The sequence below is a fragment of the Mobula hypostoma genome, chromosome 14, assembly GCF_963921235.1.
Source record: "Mobula hypostoma chromosome 14, sMobHyp1.1, whole genome shotgun sequence".
NCBI lineage: Eukaryota > Metazoa > Chordata > Chondrichthyes > Myliobatiformes > Myliobatidae > Mobula > Mobula hypostoma.
The window spans coordinates 39280695-39301542 of record NC_086110.1 but is presented as its reverse complement, the minus strand read 5'-3'; the positions used below and the strand labels follow the sequence as shown (position 1 = coordinate 39301542).

General features: G+C 37.8%; 1 protein-coding gene across 2 annotated transcripts in view; it reads left to right on the top strand.

The window, feature by feature from the left end:
* Positions 1–20848, top strand: part of tshz3b (teashirt zinc finger homeobox 3b) — an 89022-nt gene that overhangs the window by 4993 nt on the left and 63181 nt on the right. The window contains exon 2 of one of the 2 annotated variants that reach the window (XM_063066970.1): positions 387–490. The exons of the other annotated variant lie outside the window; for it this stretch is intronic. The gene's annotated coding sequence lies outside the window, so the exon portion shown is untranslated. The remainder of the gene's footprint in view (positions 1–386; positions 491–20848) is intronic. 2 annotated transcript variants of the gene reach the window in all.

Here is a 20848-nt window from a genome sequence, read left to right as displayed (position 1 = left end):
TGATCAAAAACACAAAACTTGCTTATTCTTAGCTCTAAGTATGTATTTTAGCTGCCATCTATGTTATAATATGAAGTAATTATGAAGTAAGATGGTTAGCAAAGATACCTAAAATTGGCTTTTCGATGTGGTAGTAGCCCTGGTTAAGACGCATGTCACTTCTTAACTATGGTTATTGCTACATATGATCAGAGGTGGCCTCTGTTACAAGACAGTCATAGCAGGGCAGCTCTCTGCTCTGATAATCGTACCCGCCAGAAGAGTGGAACCCTAGTCATGAGAGCTGAGTTGTATTTTAAATTTGCACATAAGAAGGGCTGGGCAGATGCCAGTGGAGGGCGTTATGCGTCGCTGGCAGCCACACACTAACGTCTTCATTTCCATAGGGATTGTAAAGCTGGCGGGATACCAATACCAGTGTCATGCCGCCTCACTGTCTACAATTGGAAGATGCCAGCCTGAGAACTATGTGAAACCCAGGGATCAGGAGGTGACATTTTATGCTGGTTTACCATAGATTATGTTAGGAAGGATGATGCTATCCGATCTGTGTTTGAATGGATTCCATTCTGCCTGCACTTAGATTTGGTAATATATCTGGTAGTTGATTATCAGTTGGGAAATCAAGCATGTTTAAATATTGTTGTGTTGAGACATGTTCTTAGAGTCTATTTGCTGACAAGCAAAATGCAAAATGGATTCTGGTTGTTTTATATATATGTGTGTGTGTCTGTGTGCGCGCGTGTTGGTATTGTTAGGCATTCCATTTTCAACTGGTAATCCATGTGATAAGTAATTGTAACAAGGCTTGAATATGCAATGCAGTGTAATCTAATATTACCACACTGGGAGGCAGGGGATGGAGGGTGAAGGCAACATTCATCTGTGGAAGTATATTCTTGAATTGATGGTTCTAAATGGATATAATAGTGTTGTCCATCTATTGCACTCCCCTCCCAGTACTAGAGTGAGTTCATTGGGGTAGAGTACTAGCGGTGGCCAATTGTATAGTGTCTGTTTAGCGCCAGCGACCAAAGTTGAATTTCTACCCCATGGAGCTGTGATCATAGGAACAGGAGTAGGCCAGTCAGCTGCTCAAACAAGTTCTGTCATTCAGTTAGATCATGGCTGATGTGTACCTCAGCTCCATTTACCTGCCTTTGATCCATCTACCCTGATACCTTTGCTGAATAAAAATCTGTCGATCTTTGAAAATTTCTATATTCTTTTGTTGTCATCTACAGTGTCAAGTAGCAGCTCTGGAATAAAACACATCTGGTCCTCTTTTGTGACAATTATATGAATACACTCGAGTCAGTATATGGAACACAATAGTGATCAACTTTTCTCTGCAGCCATTTTTAAGTCAGAGCAGAAGTTATTAATCGTTCTGTGAAAAAAAATATCCAATTATGATTCCTTTTTAAAGGAAACAGAGTGCTGTTTTATGTAGCTCCAGGTTTGGGCTATGTGCCTAGAATTTTTTTCCTGCTAGATCAAGCCTTTCGCTTGAGGGCTAGATCCCAGCAGGGGCCCAGGAGGCTTGGCGAGGTCAGTGAAGACTGGCAGCCATCAGTCATCCATCTGTGACACAGACTCTGTTTTTGATGGCAGAGATGATGAAAGGCCTGGGAACTATGTAGGCCCCTGTAATCAGGGCCGTGCTGACATCCTTCTCAACTTTGACAGCCTCTTCCTTTTCTCTCTTCACCGCCAAGACTGTCTCAACTGATATTTTTTTCCCCCCCAGTTTCATGTAGCTGATCAGTCTCAGATGCTGGGAATTATTTTACAACGGGAGGGAGTGTCGCTGGTAGTGGGATGGGCAGGTGTTGGTGGAAGTCTGTTTTTGTACTGTAGGCCTGTTGCTAATTAATGTTCTTCCATAAGATTCTGTCTGAGTTGAGTAATGTTTTTGATCTTTATGCCTGATAACTGCATACTTAATGAGATTTCAAAGCTTCTTGAGCTGTGAATGCAGCTCCCTGCAATTATTGACAGATGCCTTTTCTTTGCCATTGGGTTCAGCTTCATAAATCCTCTTTCAGTAATGAGGTTCAGAAGTGCCACCTACCCACAAGTTAATGAAAGGTTGGGGGGTTGTGGATGCTGAGGCTTGGGGTTGATGGGGGTGGTGAAGGATGGGTGAATGAGAGAATTGCCCACGCCCGTCCCAATGTTTCTTTTTCTTAAAATTTAAAATTTTACTGTGTAGATACCAAGCTCGTTCACATGCGCATTTTTACCTGTTCGTGTGAGAGGCTAGGAAGTGCGCGTCGGGAAACTTTGTTTGTGTATCACCACTCTAATTGTAACTGTGGAGGAGTTTGACGGAGGCCCTTTTTTGTGGTTTCCGTCAGAGGAGCAACTTTACAAAACACTGAAGGGCAGGGAGGAAGAGGTCCTCGGGTCTCATGTCAGCTTGGCCTCAGAGTGCACTTGAAACATGGTAGATTTCATTTTCAGAGTTCTGAAACCAGATCCTGGTTGAGAATAGCTGCACCATGCCAAACAGTCGATTTCCTTTTCAGCAGAGTCATATATCATTGACCCACCCTTTCCTTCTGACAGAATGACATGTGTCATTTATCAAATGGGGCCTGCCAGACAGAAGGGAGGGAATACAGCGCAGTTTTGTGCAGCACTGTCTTTTCCTCTTAGCACAGAGTTGAGAATAGGAATTGCTGATTTTGGAAGTGCACGCTTATGGGAGGGATAGGAGCAGGAGGGTAAAGTGGAGGGCGGGGAGAGAAAAAGAGAGAGGAGGGAGAGAAAGATTGACAGAGTAAGTGAAGAGGTTGTGTGCTCTGCTATTATCGACAATGCCACTCCCTAAGCCCTTGCAGCAGATTTTGCACTTAGGAGACAAGCTGACAGGTATCAGTCAGGCAGCACAGCGTGCTGGGGGGTTGTGTAAATGAATCTGGGAGCTCTTGGTTTCACATGATTCAAACGTACATTATTGAAGATGGATGTTTCTTAAAAAAAGATTGATGATGGATATCAGGCTTATGGTGCCATTTATCATTTTGAATATTATTTAGACTTGCCGTGTAAAGCTGTAACTTGAGAGTTGGACGAGCTGGGACGGAATGGAGGCCTAGATGTGCACAATTTGATGGATGACTTTGCTTTCTAGTTGTTTGTTACCAGATACCAGCTGGTCATTATGTGGCTGCCTCACATTTTTGTAAGTGAACAGAAAGATCATGTTTAATAAGAGAAATATTCATTTTAATTAGAGAGTCAGGAGAGAAAAGTTTTGTGCAGGGTGGAATAAGTGGATGCAATGCATCTAATGCAACAAAAGAAAGCCTTGGAGTTGAGGTGTTAATAAAGGACAAGTAATGGTATGCAGGGAAAATTGTGGCACAAGTTCAAACACCTATTAATACCAACAGTTCGTTTTCCAGGGACCTTGTTTGTAGATGTTACAATGTATCAGGAAGGGAAATCCTAATTTTGTGTTTACTTTCAAAAATTGGGTGGGGGTTGGGGAGGTAGTTAGAGGTGTGGAATGGGATTGGAGGTAGTTATGGCATTGAAAACTGCACCTTTCGTTCATGTGTAAACTTTGCTTTCAACTGATACTAAGTCTATTTCAGGTGCAATTAAAAAATGGAAAAGTTTCAGAGGTAAAAGGTACTTTTGGTCTGTTTTATTCTTGTCTTTTTACTGTTTTATAGTCGAGAGACATGATTTATTGTAGCCATCCATCTTTAGGGCTCATCCATCACATCCTGGTTGCTAGGCAATCATGGCAGCAGCTGTTTGCTTTGAATCAGACAGAAAAGTTGTCAATCATCAAAGGCAGGTGAATAGCATTAGAAACACGCTATTGTCAGACAGAATAATTAATCAAAGCAAGAAAAGATAATTAAAAAGATATGACCCTTGCAAGTACTTGCTCTGGATTGCTTGAAAAAAAAAGCCCAGTCTTTTCTAGACACTTAAGCAGCTGAGGGCTGATAAAATATGTACTCTGTTGTGCATAGTTTTTTAATTACTAAAAAAATGATTTGGCATTCATGGCTCATTCAAGAGAAAGGTCTGAGCAAAAGCTAAAGAAATTAGTGTTGTTTGCTTGAAAGCTATGACAAAGAATTTTAACTCTTTTGTCATTAACCAGTTGTTTCCTGTGTGTCTTAGACTGCATGCTTCTTTCAGCTGCCTGCTGTCTACCTTTACAGTCGTTACCTTGTGAGCATCTTTGGGTAGTTTCTGACATCCTCTGTGCACCCACACGGTAGAAGTGGAATGGAAACCATAAATAAGTTTTCAGTCATGTTCCCAGAAGCATTTAGAAAGTCAGGAATGTATTTCCCTCAGGCACCAGGAAACTCTCTAGAACTTCTGCTGGTTCATTTCCAGTTTGAACAATGGTGAGGGTATCCAGGAGAGCCATTGTTGGTTGTGATAGGGACCTAACTGCAACTGCCATGAGATAGCCTTATCCTCACATGTTCAGGTTTTTAATATTCATATGTGGTGCAAACTAATGAAATCACAATGAGCAAGATGGCGTTGGGGTCCTGGGGGGACTGGGCAAGCAACTGTGCATCTTCTGAGCCAATCATAGAGGATCAAGACAGAAATACAAGTTAGAAGGTTTGAATTCAATGGTAATTCAGGAAGAGCAAGAGAAATGAAAACAGAAAAAGTGTTTGGCTAAGTCGAAGAGAAAATAGATAGAAAGAAAAGTTGTTTTATAAATATATCTTTAATATAGAATGAAAAAGCCTTGCAGCATAGAACCAGGCCCTTCAGACTACCAAGTCTCTGCTGACCATGAAGCGTGTATTCACTATACTAATGTTATACACAAATCCAATTTTATTAATTTTATTCTTTACACATTCCCAAAGACTCCTTTAAGTTTTTACTACTCACTCACTTACCTTTGCGGCAATGTACAGTAGCCACTAACCTGCACGTCTTTGGGATGTGAAGGAAACTGGGAAACCCAGAGGATAGTTGCAGAGAGAGCATGCAAACTCTACACAGACAGCACTGGTCAGATACCCATGTCATTAGAGCTGGTGAGAAACAGCTCAACTTGCTTCATCACTATGCTGCCCACAATGAAAATATGAAGTATTGAAGCTCCATATTTATAGTTGTTAAACTGGTAGTATCTAACTACAGCAATTTTTTAAAGTTGAAATGGACAACCCAAATTTATGGACACGAGTTCAATACATAACTGTTCCATAAGCAAATTAATGCTGTTCATTGTATTTCCATTGTAAGACAAATAGCAATTTGCTTTTATAATAACATTAATAGTGGTGCAATGATACACCTCACAGTGTAACATCAGGATGCTTGAGTTTAGATTTACTTTTGTCTCACATGTAAAGTTTCTGTAGCATTTGTGCACAAGTAACAGTGACCACCATTAGCCTGACTGTTACGTTGACAGTGGTTTCTGGACCATTAAATGGCAAATGATTAGAAATTCAGAAAAACTTCTGAGGTTTAGAGCAAATCCTAGCTGCAGATATCCGTCATCTATGTAGGATGCTGTATTATTTTCCTTTGAAAATCATCCTTGCTCTGTGAAATAATTCTGTGCATGATTGTTGCCACTCTGATTATTTAGCTTCTGTTTAATAGCTCATCCACATGCATTTTAACAGTGATTCCACTTTTAATTAGAAATACCGTTGAGAAGCAATCGAACTATTTAAACCGAAAGATGATGTGTTATATACACAATGAAATATAACTTGCTAATTAAATTGGAATTGTAAGGATTGCCTTTTTAGTAAAAAGTTAGCCTTTGAAATCGGGAATCCTTGACAATTGGTACCCTAAAGCGACCTACTCAGATTCAATCGGAAATACTCCATGCTGATGGTTACTAAACAGAAGTACTGCAGTTTGGCTGTGCTGATAAATCAATTATAATTACTTAATGTTTTTTACTGACAAAAATTTAAATAATTGGATAATCAGCTTGTCATCAAGCTGCTTGTTTGGGCAAGGATAGCATGGGACTGTACAGAGATTTGATTTGGCCAATCACATCTGCTGCTCTGTGAAGCCTTGTAATAATACTGCTGTAACAGAACTAGTCTCCTCCTATTCCACTTTATTAGCTGGCTACAAACATACCAGCTGAGAAACCTGATCCAAACAAGTTAGGAGTTCAATGGAGTGACATTGATGTGGTTACTGTACAGGACATAGAATGCACATTTAATCAGGAAGTGAGACCACTTTAATGGCGGTTTAATGTATCTAAATATTGAATCAATCATTCCTATAATCAATATTCAGTCACCAATAGAGAAGTCTGGTGCAGCCTTACCTGTTGTCTCTCTCACTGAAAGGAACCAGTGTACGAGTTGGAAATCATATTCCAAAGAGAAAAGTCCATTAGATTAATGCACATTCTTGGTTTTCAACAGTAAAGTGTGAAAACAAACAGGAGTTATAATGGTAAGGTGTAATAGTTTCACTCACTTCTAATTTCATATATTATAATGATACTTTTTTTCACAGAATATGAGCATTGGGGTAGATAAGGAGAGAGTGTGCTTGAGGAAAGAAAGACATTCAGTAATGTGGTTTGTGACCATAACTATACAACCGATAAGCACAGCGTGTTTGATTCATAATTGGTCCCAAATACATTACTGTACAATGATCTACATTCTCGTGTCATGTTGTAATATAAGCAGAGCATTATTATTGTGCTTCGTAACCCAACTAAGATTCTCTTATTGTCTGTAAAACTGAGACATGAAAATTGTTTTCTTTTAAATTTCTGCTTAAACTAATACATATCCGAATTTGAAAATTAATGTGAGTGTTATGAAAACTGGAGCTTATTTACATTGTTTTAAAATATTAAATGTATGGTCTGTTGGTGAGTAACAATAGGAGTGTCAACACATTGTCAGAACTATATCATGTCAGCAACAAATTATTCTTAATTGTAGTGTATATGATCTGTAGATTTCAAACCACATACCAGATTCAAAATGGACAGTCAGAAAATTAATATACTTTTGTCTAGTGTATGTTTGTTTATTGAATGGTAATGAAAATCTGAGATATCAGCACAGACGTGCAAAGTCAAGAATTTAATTTTCATGTTTCCTAATGCTTTTGCCTAGAAATGCATCCCCTGTCAGTTGTACTAAATGTACCATGTACTAGAGGTTGTAAATTATAGTGTGAACTAAATTTCAGAAGTGGAGTAGAAGGCACATTTGCAATATGTAGCATATTTAGCAAAATTAGCTGCAGATTAATTTTGGGCATAAATACTGCATTGGCCTGAGAATTTTTGTTATATTAGAATATTTTAACAGGATGGTGGTGTTGTTATTGAGGCCAGAATCTATTGCAGCCACTGAATATTTCTCAGTATTGCAATGTAATTTCAGATTAGTTTCTATCAATAAGATATTGCTCTCCTCCAGTTTTATTTTAAATAATTTGAAAAGATTTTATTTATAATCTTCGAAGAGAAAATACTGGTCTCCGAGAGTTAACTGTATGTCTGAACCATCATCACAGCTGTTTCAAGAACATTTGTTTTATTCATTGTAATTCTCATTTTAGTTAAGAATGTTACACCAGTTATGTTTGGCTTTATGCAGTAAGAATTTGTCTTGTCTGCTGAAGATTTACCCATCAATTGTCATTCTACAAATCCATGTTCCTTACTAACTACTCTCTCGCTTTATGGGATTAAATATTTACAGAACTATGGCTTACTTCTTTATTCTTTGGCGTTCAAAACAAGCCTACCCAGCTTTTAAGCAGCTTTTGGATATTAAAATTATGTCCACCTTTTTAACCCTCTCAGTCCTGTGCATGTTCAAAACCTGCACACTACCATAGGGCAGGTATTATGAGACAAGAAATGAGTGCAGAATATTATTATATTCAATAATACACTGTAAATAAATAAATTGAGGAAGCTAGTCAATTTACAGTATTTGAATAAAATTAGGATTAATTAAGAGTTGTGAAATTTCAGTGGAGAATTATGGCTTGATTTTTGTGCAAATTACAACATGTAGATTTTGAATGTCAGTGAATTGAGAAACAAGATAATTTCTTTTGCCATGTCCTTTCCATGAAATTCAAATTTGAATTTTGTTAGAATTGTTGCTTCAACATGAATAATCCTGATATGTTTGGGGGTTTTATCATCTAAATTAATTTTGATATCTGTCCCATGTGGGACTGGAGCCCAAACTCTGAGAAGAGTGGTTTTTTGTTCAACAGATATTAAAAATATTTTATCTGTCATAGGAATATTCCAACGAAAATATTGGATCAATTATTTCAATAATCAATAGTCAGTCATCAGTGGAGTAGTCTGTGCAGCTCCAGCAGAAACAAGATACTTGATTACAGAATGGAAATTTTTTTAACATTTATGCTAAAATATTTATCTGAAGTGCTTTTGAAGATTCCTTGCTTTTGATCATATTAATATTGAAAGTGAAATACTAAAGCCAAATACTCTTGGCTTTATTAATTCTGGATGCATTATATAGTTACGCCAGCGAAGTTTCATGAATTTCCATGAGTTATGTGAGTAGATCACAGAAATCAATTACTGTAATATTAGTGCAGTTTAACATTAAATTGCACTTATCGTAGCAAAGTTATCAGAGTAACACTGATGCTCAATAGTTGTTCTATACTTATTAGAATGCCTGTCTTTAGATAATAATATTACAACTTTAAGTGGCCTCTTATCAAAGCAGGGAGATGATAGTGATGTTGTGTATTGACACAGCTCCTTAAGCAGGAACAAAAGAGGTAATAATAAGTAGTATTGATTGAGATGTGGAGGAAAAATAATATGTTTAACATTATTTTTTAAAGTTGCACATTTTAATCTAGGTTTCTTTTCATTCATTTCTCATCACTTCTATTTCGCATGTTCCTGATAAATCAAAAACTGAATGAAAATCTGGCCCATGATTCATAAATAATTAAAATGTTACCTAAGTGAAAGCTAAAGTTATTCAGAGCAATCATTATATATCTCTATCAGAAACTGTCCTTTTGCATATTTGTTGGATAGGAATTGGGTATAAGTTTGAGTATTAAGTAAAGCTTTTGTTGTGTCTTTTTAATTGCTTTGACTTCAGCGTAGAAAATGCTACTAAGTCAGTAGCATAGACCGAGAACGTAAATGTAGCTGTATTATTGTGACACCAATTTCACATAGACTAACTTGTGCAGACCGAATACAAACTTGTGTTAAAATTGTGCCCTATCTCCATTTCAGTTTATCTCAACTCACTCCCAAGTGTTCACACAAATTTAAGTTACTTGATGAAAAATAATATTGTAAACAATAAGGCATTCTGCAGACAATGTCTATGCTTATAATTCATGGGGCCAGAAGATTTGATATCTTTAAGAAAATTACAGTTTTCTGAGAAAGGCGTGTTAACATGTTATTAATCAGGATATGTGTTGTGAATACTTCATTTAGCATTTTGTTGGAATACTGACTGGGTGGATGCTTGGAATCAAGTGTATCATAATACAGATTTTTAGTTTTTGCCTCTCTGAACATCTTCTACCTTTAAAATATCAGCATAATGTCCAGTTTTTGCTTCTCAGATGCTCTGTTGTTATCTTTTATATTTGAAATTATTCTGGCACCTGTGTTCCAGAACAAATCCCAGACATCTATGTTATGTTGTGCTTAATTTTGTCATGAATTTTTATGATGGCAATATGATCAAATAAATCATAAATAAAAATGACTTGTGCAGCTTTTTGTAACAAGCTGTCGCTTATTAGCTTTAACCTCCCTGAGTACTGAAAAATGTTTCGTGTGAATGATATTAGCAATTAAAATTATAAACTGATTAACATTTGAAGCCTCAGCATATTTAAAAAATACTATTTGAAAGACCAATGTGAAGATACAAAGCAAGTTTGAAAGACACAGCGCAGTTTCACAGTGGAAGCTCTGAGACCAGGTGGCACAATTTCCGCAGCAGGGGATTTTAAAACTGGCTGAAAGATTTCAGCGGTTTAATGAATTGTATTTAACTTGTTGTACAACATCAGTAGGTGACAGTTTTAAGCATCATCCTGTTGTATTCCTTCAGGGAAATTCTTTCTTAAGAATCAGAGATAACTTCAATGTGCTTTATGCTAAACTGTCAAAAATCTCATTTATTTATGATCAGTGTGTAGATCTCCACACAAATACCATTTCTTTAGAGAATGTATTAGAGTTTTTATGAACCTCCTGCTGATATTCACAATGCATACATTTTGTTTTTTTTTGGATACAAAAATAAAACATTTGCATTCCAAGTAGTATGTCAAAGTATTGTTCATCTACTTTGTTAGTTTTACTTGAGTGATCTGGGAGCCTGAAGGAAAGAATGCCAGAATTATCTTGTTGTAGATGAGGATGAAATATGAACACAAATTTATGGCCCATTTGCTTCATAAAACATTGTGCCCACAATTTTGGGAGGCATTTTATATCCTAAAGAAATTAAGCTTTTATTTGGAATAAAAAAAAATATGACAAGCTGGGTGTATGCTATAGTGTGAAAATCTCAACAACTTGAAAATATCTTTTGCACTTTTCAGCTCCCAATCCCTTTACCCCCACCCACATCCTTTACTACAAAGCTGACTAGCAGTACCAAGAATTTATAACTGCACCTCCAAACAAGTCAAACAAATCCAAACTTTTGTCTCTTGGCTTAATCAGTCAGGGAATCCCAATATTAGGAATATTAGGAAAGATAACACAATGTATTTGCTCAATTCAGTTATTTCTTGCTGTCTACACCTAACAAAAAACATGGCTCCATATAATCATGTACGTGCAGTGTCATGCAGCAGTTGCCCTGTCTGGCCCTGTGGTGTCTTAATTATGCATCCTGTTTACATCCTTTGTATTTAATTTCTTCACATGTCCTCAGTACCTAAAATATCCTTTGTCTTTCCTAAGGTAGTCTGTGGGTTTGTTGTTTACCATTCTTGCTGAAGACTGTTATGCCACAGAGATCCACATTTCTTTTTGTTTCTCTGCATTATTTTTAGTGTTTTCTGTGTTCTTCTGCATACTAATCCTTGCATTAAACTTTAAGCAGGGGTGATCTTTTCATTTTGTAAATTGTTTTTCAAGCACAGTACTTTGGTATTTTTCTTGAGAAGTTCTTTTTTGCCCGAAAAACAAATGTACAGCCAGCTCTGAACACTAGCACTTCCACAATGTATTCTGGCTGATTGCTTGAATTTTGATTGCATCATTAGTTCTGAAGTGGGTGCTCAGTGAAACAAGCTAGCGTCTTGGACATTAAAGTAGTATCCTGTTGTTTATGAAGAGAAGTCTGACGGTTCCCAATTCATCTTTTAAACCTGCTTTTTCCCTTGAGTATTTGTGCTGCATTAGGTGAACAATTACACAAGATGACTTTTTAGTGATATTTTGTATTTTCTTATTCATGCATGCTGCAAATTTTCATTTACTGCAGTACTATATGCAATATGTTTTTCTTAAAGTCTCTTTGTCCAGCTGGTTATATTTTTATGCTCTCAGTGCACATCACTTTTTATTAGCTTAATAAATCACCTTTCTTGTCAATCAAGCAGCAGAGAATAATTGGATATGGTTGAAGCCTTGCGTGATGGATTATAAATCATTCAAGATTAAATTAAAAGATAATGCACAAACTTAATGGTTTGTGTTTTGCTGTCTGAATTGCCTCAGAGCACTGCTGTTTTTAGCTTTATTGCAAGATGTTTTTTTTCTCTGTAGAAAACCTCCTCTCTTTTTGCTTCAGTCTCCACCTAGAAATGAAGGAAACACATTCCTTTTTTTTAAAAAAAAGGAGGAATAGAAACAAATGGAAAAGCTGGCTGTTAGCATCGGAGCTGGAAGCTGCTGGGCTTCCAGTGACAGGCACTACATTATCATAATTGTCTCTTCTACATGATAGGACAGAAAAATAATAATGTCATTTTATTTATAGCAGGGATGCCCCTTTATGAGACTTCTACAAGTTTCTGCCAAGTGGAGTAGGTCAAATGACATCTTTTGATCAGGCCTGTCCAAAGAGATCAAAGATGAATGGCAGGTAATGGATACCCAATGACAAACCAAATCTACAACAGAAATAAGACTGCCAGAGCCTGCCACTTACCCATTAAAGACTTACCTAACTGCGGCAGCCTGCTTGACACATCTCCTCGGTCCACACAGACCACCTAAATCAGCTGAGCGCCAGTGTTAAAATTGTATATTATCATTGGAAATGGCTATTATTTCCTCAGTAACATTTCTGTTAGACTCTGTTTGCGTAAAACTGACCTACAGTCAGGAGGAGTCAAGTTCGGAGGCAAGCGAGCCTTCAGGCTCCCAGCAGGCTTGATCTGTTCATATCCATTATCTAGTTTTACTTTTTTGTTTCTAATGGGAAATTGACAGCCTCCCATGATTCTGCTGAACTCTTACTTTCACTGAACGGCACTGAATACACAGGGTGAAATGTTTACATCACTCGTATCTCCCTTACTGATAGCAGCAAAGCAGTCTGCTAGTACTCTTGGGAACAATGCTAGAAGACCTCAGAATGCCTCTGCAGTTTAGGAACTTGAAGGGTCTGAGCAGGGGTTATCAAAATAACAAAGCTCCTGTGTGGCTGCTCCACACTCTGCTCCATTCAGCTATCAAATACACTATCTTCAGCTCGACAAGTCAAGAGTGGGGTCTTACCATAATTACACACCAGCTTCCCTTTGCTGTGAGCATTTGCATTACAGTTATGCAACATGAGTAATCACATCGATTTCCTATTTTGAGTTTTGCTGTTCTGAAAGGGAATATCTTCTTTTCCACATGAAACATCTGTGGTCATTTTCAGAATCTGCACATAAAATTATTTTTTAAAACTCCTGCCTTTTAGAGTAGTGTTAAGATGAATATGTCTTAAAACTAATACTTTGATATATCAAAGTTTTAAACCCAAATGAATTTGTAGGTACATTTTTTTTAATTTCAGAATTTTATATTTAAATTTAAATGTAAATGTTCAGTTTGTTTCATGTGTGACCGAACTTCCACGGAGCAGACAGTTGATGATCGTGGAAATAGACACCAATGAATTTCAAGCTCTATAAATTTAGCAAAATGGGCATTCTAACCCTCAATGCAGCTGGTATGAAGTGTGTGCACATTTCTCGCCAATAGTTCATCAGCTGAGTTTTGAGGAAGGATACACAGGCACTCATAAGCCATGACTGATGCTGGTATGAAGGTTTTTACAGATGAGCGTATGGGGAAATGCTGACTTGAGCTCCCCACTGCCAGTCTGGTTCAGCGTGAGGTAGCCATACCTAGAGGCAGTTATTTGAAATGTACTTGCCTATGTGCAAAATGATAAGAGATGCAGGTCATTCTCAGTCCAGCCTAACCTTTATAACACATCTCTGTCTCCTTTACCTCACCTAAACAGCCTCCTATTTCCCTTGCCCAGCTTCATATTCCAGAGAGCTTGGACAAGAACAGAAGCAGCTTTTCTTGCAATTCTTCTTGTGCATAGGCTTTTTAAGATAAGTCAGTGCTACAAAGGTGTGATTAAAATCCATACAAAGGAGAGATGTTGTTCTTTGCCATTCAGGCCCAAGAGCAAACTCACAAGAGTGGGCAAAACATTTCCTGGTGCTAAGAAGGGGCGTGACTGTATTACTGCATGCCATTACTTTCTGAAAGCACATTGTTTATCTCAGGCATCTTCTGTTTATAGAAATGTGATTGGGATGCTCAAATGAGCGTTTTTTTTATGAATTGCTTTAATATCAACTCTCTCAATCACTTGTCCTTGTTGTTTGCCACACAAGAAGTGAGCGTAATTGAATAAAGTGTACATGGTGTCTGTGGTGTATGGGTGGTGTACAATAACTATCTTGGCCAGAATTTTTTGGGGTCAAGATGCAGAGGATTAAAATCAATGATTAGATTAGTGATAGAATGCCCATTAATAATCTTCCAAGTATTCTAAAATTTTAATTTAAATCATGATTGTTGGGGACAATTCGTGACATTAATTTTTCATTTATGGTTTGAAATTCAAAGATTAGCTTTTTTGCTAAGGATGAATTTTTAAAAATCAAGTATTTTACCACATTGGAGTTACAGAAATCTTTTTAATTCTCATCCCTTCTGACAGAAGAGTTGACATGGTGACTGTCTGTAGAAACATCAAAAATGCATTCAGGAAAAAAATAGGTAATTTCACTATTACTACACCAAAAAACCAGAGCAGCAATTACCCTTGTTATGTATTTATGTAGGTTTGCCTTGCTTGAATGGCTGGCTTCTAGTTATTAAAATGATACAATAAAATTGTGGTTTCGATAACTTCAGAAGATCATAAAACCAAAGTTCTAAGCTGGAATGTGCCTCAAAATTAATCAACAGAAACTAAATTCATTTTCACCTACTTTATTAATGTATTGGTCATTTGTTTTTCTCTGTTTAAAAATGTTGGTTTCTTTTTTATAATTTGTTGCACGTAATTTTGTTTAACAGTTGTGTATCCTCTAAACTATATGTAGTGTATCAAAAAGTTTTCTTATTGGAGGAGTGAGTGAGGTGTAAGAAATCATCAGATAACAGCCAGCTAGACACTTGACTGTTAGACCTGTTGGCAGGGATTTTGGTAGTGCAGTCCCATTTAATTTGTCAGGCGCTGTTGTAGCCTCACTCAGCAGGAAGCTGCCAGCATGGGTCCTAACACGTCACCTGTCTAGGTGAGCTGCCGGTGCCTGCATCTGAAGTGACAGGGTGCTTATGCATTCCCATCCTCTTTTACAAGCAATTGAATGTTTCAGCTACTTGGGAGTGACATTCTGCAGCATCAGGTGATCTTACTGTCAAACCTTCACCTTTGACATTAACGACGTATTAACTAGTTGTTCACCAGTCAGGCCAATGGAAGCTTGAAGATTTGACTGTGGATTTCTTTGCCCAATAACTACGTATGCCAATAACAATCTAATAGCAAATTAAAATCTTCAAAGTTAAAATGGCTGTATGGTGAAATTATGCAACTGATCACAGTCATTATATAACTGCATCTGCAAAAGAAGCAATCAAAACCCCTTATTATAGTTAGCAGTAGTGAATGCTAAATGTCAAAGAGTTACCAATGCACTGCAGGGAAGCATGCTATAGTTAAAGATGCATAAAATATCAGCAGTATTTTTATGCCTGTGCAATCAGCGGTGACTTGCATCATAATTATCTGGCCTAGGAATAAACATATTTTTGATATGTACCTAGGGAATAGACTATGTCAATGTTTGCTGCAGTTCTGTGGCATTTGGAGTCATTCAGATGCTCCAGTGCAGAAATGTGAAGTGGACGTCAAATGTTGTAGAGCAGTGGTAATTCTTACACTGTAATCAAGTCACGCTTAGTTTGGTGGAAGGGGAGCCCTAGTCCAGATGAAATTCATCCTCAGTTTAGGTAATTTCCCAAGTACAAATAGTTGACCAAGCTCACCATTTTGAAAGCTTGAAATGATGTGGATTAACCTGAAGTAAAGTATACACACTCTGAGGTTCTTGTTTAGGAGTTACTTCTAAATGCATCAACTAGATCTTTAATTCTTCACCTGCATTTAATGCTGCCATTATGAATTTGCTACCAGTTATAGGAACTATCCCAGTTTCCATTACCATTTAAATGAGTGAAAGTGAAAGCCAGGCACTTCTTATAACTACAGCGTATCCACACACTGGTTTTGTTTCTAGTTGGCAAGTTGTTGATAAAAGTATATTGAGATGGGGCTTGGAAGTAGGTCTCTTTGCTAATTCTCTACTATTGATCTTCCTATTCTTGGCCACAACTGTGAATTCATTTTTTCCCCTTTAGGTTACAATAGCTATGAATGAACATTCCAGTCCACATTTTGTGGAAATAGGGGGTGAAGAACTAATAAGCTTATGAAAGGAGCTGAGTACTTAGATAGCTATCTCCAGTTATATGTTTGAGAATACATTTAAATTATCTGTTTTAAATTTGCACGATTCTCAGTTGCAAGATTCTCAGTTCATCCACAGGCAGACATTTATTGTGCATTTAGTCTGCCTTGGTCAATGAGAACAATTGTGGATATTGATCTAACTTTTAAAATGTATGATTCTGTTCCATGATGATGGCTTCTGCTGATTAAGTAAAAAGCATCCTGGCTGGGGGAGTAAGTCTCTGTTCAAATGAAATGTCCTATCTTTATCAGCAAGTGACCATTGTTCCTAGCTGTGCTTCACACTTTCAATGAATCCCATTTGATGCCAATGGTTATTTGGGGTAAAAGATAAAGTGCTTGTAGCGAAGAAGCGGAATTCATTTCTGTAGACGTCGATAAATATCCAAAAATAATGGCATTGTTGGGATAATGCATTCTCTACATGATATAAATCAATTCTGTATTTTGTTATTGTTGATTGAAATGTGAGAGAAGCAGAAGAAGCTGATGATTGGGGTGGGGGAGTGCAGCAGGTGGAGTTGGTGATGCAGTTGCAAAAGTCTTCAATCTGGACTATGACGTGCAGTTCTGGTCGTCACAACTTATAACAAAATCATGGTCGCAGAGTGAGTGCAGCAAAGATTCACCAGGATGGGTCCGGGTGTTAAATCCTAAGCAAAGCTTACGTAGACAGACTTGTACTTCAAGTATAGAAGATTAAGAGCTGATCTAGTTGAGTTCCTTAAGATGATTAAAGGATACAATAGAGTGGATAGAAATTTCTTCCTTTGGTGGAGGAATCCAGAGCAACATGGGATAACGTTCAAGCTCGGCTGTTCAGTACTGAGGCAGGGAAGTATTCCTTTACACAAAGGGCAGTGACTATCTTGCAAAGCTGGTGATACTTTTGAAAAATTCGAAACCAGTATTAAGGGATTTAGAATGAAGGATGATAAAGTGAGTTGAAATACAGTTGGCAACGGACTGGTTAAACAGTGGAACAGGTTGGAATCAATGAAGGGCCCAGTCCTATTCTTATCATTTCATGATAATACTTTAAGAAGCAGAAAAAAATTGGATTCAGACTTCATACTTAAAGGTTAGAAGGAAGTTGTTCTTTGGCAAAATTTGTACCAGTAATACTTGCCCTGTATAAGGTATTTCATGTTCGGGCTTTCAGAATGCTTCATTTCCTGAAAGTCTTATCCATTACACGTATATTTTGAGGGAGCAGGATGGCAAAACTATGTGAAATTGATAACTTAAATTCTCCTTCACCATAGTGGCATTTTTGTTTTAATGTAAGTTTCAAATAAGGAGCTGTAAATGATTGAAAGAATGCATGGCTATTGAGCCAGTACACCCACCTACGTGCTCAGAGTAAGTCAAAAATAATGAGAGATACAGTGGTAAACCATTTAATTCTGCCGCTGCAATATGAGCTATCTGATAAAGGAGATCAGGCTGCAGGGGGATGAGAGCAATTATCCACTTTTCTCAGTTCAAGATGCTAGTCGGGCAAAGGAAGCAGAGCCATTGCAAAAGCGACTCTTAAACATTTTATTTGTGTCACGTGTTTATGCATTGGGTGCTCAATCATATTGATAGCTGAGTCTTTTTGGGCTTGAGCTAGCTTCAAACTGATGTACTTGAAGACAGGAGAACTTAACGGATAGATTTGGTAACGTAAGGCTGGTTAGGGCAGGTCCACAGTACCCAGGGGACGTATGGCTGCTCTGCAGCCAAGTCACCTCAGCGTTCAGGCTAGCTGCCCTAACCTTTCATGAAATGCACAGGAGAAGAGTCAATACTGGGAACCTGACATCCGCCTGTAAGTTCAGGAATTAAATTTCCAGATAGGTGATGGTATCTTCACTGGATAAAGTAGGATGCTTAAACTTGTACTAACAATCATAGCAATTTAACACAATTTCAGTCATTTCTAAGCTTTGCTAATCTAGGTATTGGGGTGAGCCTAATGGAGTCTATATTAGGTGTATTAAAACTATTTGCTTCGATCTCTCTGTCATTTGAATTAGAGACCCCTATCTGTAACAATGGGGTTCTGCAACTATCAGTCCACATTGACTCCAAAAAAAGGAATTCTGCTACTGTTATTGTTTTGAGATGACTTGCTCCTTAAAGATAGGTTAACTTTTAAGAGCGATCACACAGGTATATGTTTTTGCACCAGCATAATTAGATAAATGCACTAATTCCATCTTTGTGACTGAGATATATTGCATCAGAAGGTTGAGCTGTTATACTTCATTAACGGGCATTTGCTTGTCATAAGAAAGAATTCAGATAAAACTCAAATAATCGTGAATGAGGAAAACCCATGATTATGAATGTTGATTGCTATCTTTGCACTGATTACTAATCCCTAGCAATCAAATTTCCAATGATAATTTTAGTGATTTTTTTTCAAAAGCATTTACCGTGCTTATTAGAAATATGGATTTCACTTGTTATTAATGTCCTTCATGAAAATTATGTAATACCACCCAAAAGTAAACTATAAGTAAATATAGTTTCAGGTCATAACATAATGATTGGATTTTACAGTCAGCAGCAAATCAGTGCATGAAGAAACCAGTCCAGAATGATCTGATAATCTCCATATTGTGGACCTTGTCTTTTCTGATGCTGGCTGGTATTAGAAATCAGATCTTGGTGACCTTTAGCACTCCCCTATCACCAAGATGGCTGTTCAACCAAGTATATTCTTGTAGATTGGAAATCATGAAGTGAAAAAGTATAGCTTTACATGCTTTTCAGAACACAAAATTCACTGTCGTGCAGATGTAGAAGTCAAAATTTATTAAAATCATTTTAAAATCTGTTGTTTAAAAATGTCCAAGTGGTGTAAAAGATCATTTTTTCACCCAGCATGGACGCTAATCATTAAGAAAGGACTCATTAATTTATTGCTCATCCCTAATTATCCTTGAGGTCTGTTAAGGCACATTATCAAGATGCTGCTGTTCTATGGTAGATTCATTCACAATGCTGTTGGGAAAGGTGTTTGAGGACGTAAACCCAGCAACAGTGAAGGAACTTCTGAGGTCAGAATATTGCGTGGCTTGGAAGGGAGCTTGCAGACGGTGGCCTTTCCATGCACCTGCTACTCCTGAACTTGCAGTTTGTAGAGATTAAAGATCCGAAACACAATGTCGAAAAAAAGCAGTGAGAAATTGCGGTGGTGCCATTTATGCACAATGCACAGCGCAGCCACAGGGTGCCATTGGTGGAGCAGGTGATTTTGTAAGGATGATATATGTGGTCCATATCAAGTGTTGTCCTGGTTGGCATCAAGACTCCTGAGTGTTCCTGGAGCTACGTCCATTCATGCAAATAAAGAAAATTCCTTCAGATTCAGGACTTACACTGTGTAGATGGTCCAAAGACTTTGTCTTTCAGGAACAGAATTGCTCACAAAATAACACCCAGCTATCCCAAGTATTTATCTGAGTGGTCCAATTAAATTGCTCATCAGTTATGATCTCCAGGATATTAGTGGTGGGGGATAACTGTCGGTACAGGTGTCTCCCACTTTTCGAACGTTCACTTTACGACACCTCGCTGTTACGAAAGACCTAAATTAGTTACCTGTTTTCACTAATAGAAGGTGTTTTCACTGTTACAAAAAAAGGCAGCGTGCACCCTGAGCAGCCAAGCTCCTCCCCAGGAACTGCATTCTACACATGCCTGTGAACAACTGTGCTTTATGTCGATTTATTTTGAGCATCCGTTAGCAAGCTGAGTTCTAAGGTATCGGAAAAGCCTGAAAGAGCTTGTAAGGGTGTTACACAGCGTAAAACTGGACATAATTAAGAGTTTCGATCGTGGTGAATGAAGTAAGGACAAAGTGAGTTTGGCTTGTGGAAGTTGACGAAGATGATGTTGAAGAGGTTTTGGCATCCCATGACAAAGAACTGATAGATGAAGAGCTGATGCAATTGGAAGAGGAAAGGAAGAGGAAAGAAAAGTCGGAATAAACAAGCTAATTAATTAGGTGCCGCCCAGCACGTAAATGTCGGCCCAGATCAGAGGCAATTGCTGGTTGCGTCACCTCTGATCTGGGCCAACATTTACGTGCCGAGTGGCACCTAATCAATTAGCTTGTTTATTTTGGCTTTTTTTCTTAAAGATGTGCTGGGTGTGTCCCGACCACCGCTGCACCACTGCATTCTCCGTGGATCAGTATCGGTCGGCGGCCCGGAAGTTGGGGACCACTGCACCACCCCAACCTCCAACAACTCAGCCTAACACACCATTGTCAGTGTGCTCGGCGCTGTCTTCCCGATTCTGGTAAGTGATACTACACTGTACATACTTTATATAGGCTGTGTATTTTCATGTGTTATTCTTGGTATGATTTGGCAGTTTCATAGCTTAAAGGTTACTGGAGAGAGTGTTTCTGCTGAGAGCGCTTGCGTGAGATTTTCGCTATGGTGGACAGTGCGGCAATGATTGTAGAAAAGTATTTCTACTTTATATAGGCTGTGTATTTAACATATATCTTTCCTGCTTTTACCATATGTTACTGTTATTTTAGGTTTTATGTGTTATTTGGCATGATTTGGTAGGTTACTTTTTGGGTCTGCGAACGCTCACAAATTTTTCCTATATAAATAAATGGTAATTGCTTCTTCACTTTATGACATTCCGGTTTACAAACCGTTTCATAGGAACGCTCTACCTTCGGATGGTGGGGGAAACCTGTAATGGGAATGGAAGGTCAAGATATTCTAACTTGCTATTGCTGAAGGTGGTAAAACACAAATACATTTGCCACTTTTTGGCCCATGTTCAGGATTTGTTGCATTCAGGCATGCTTTGCTAAATTTCATGAA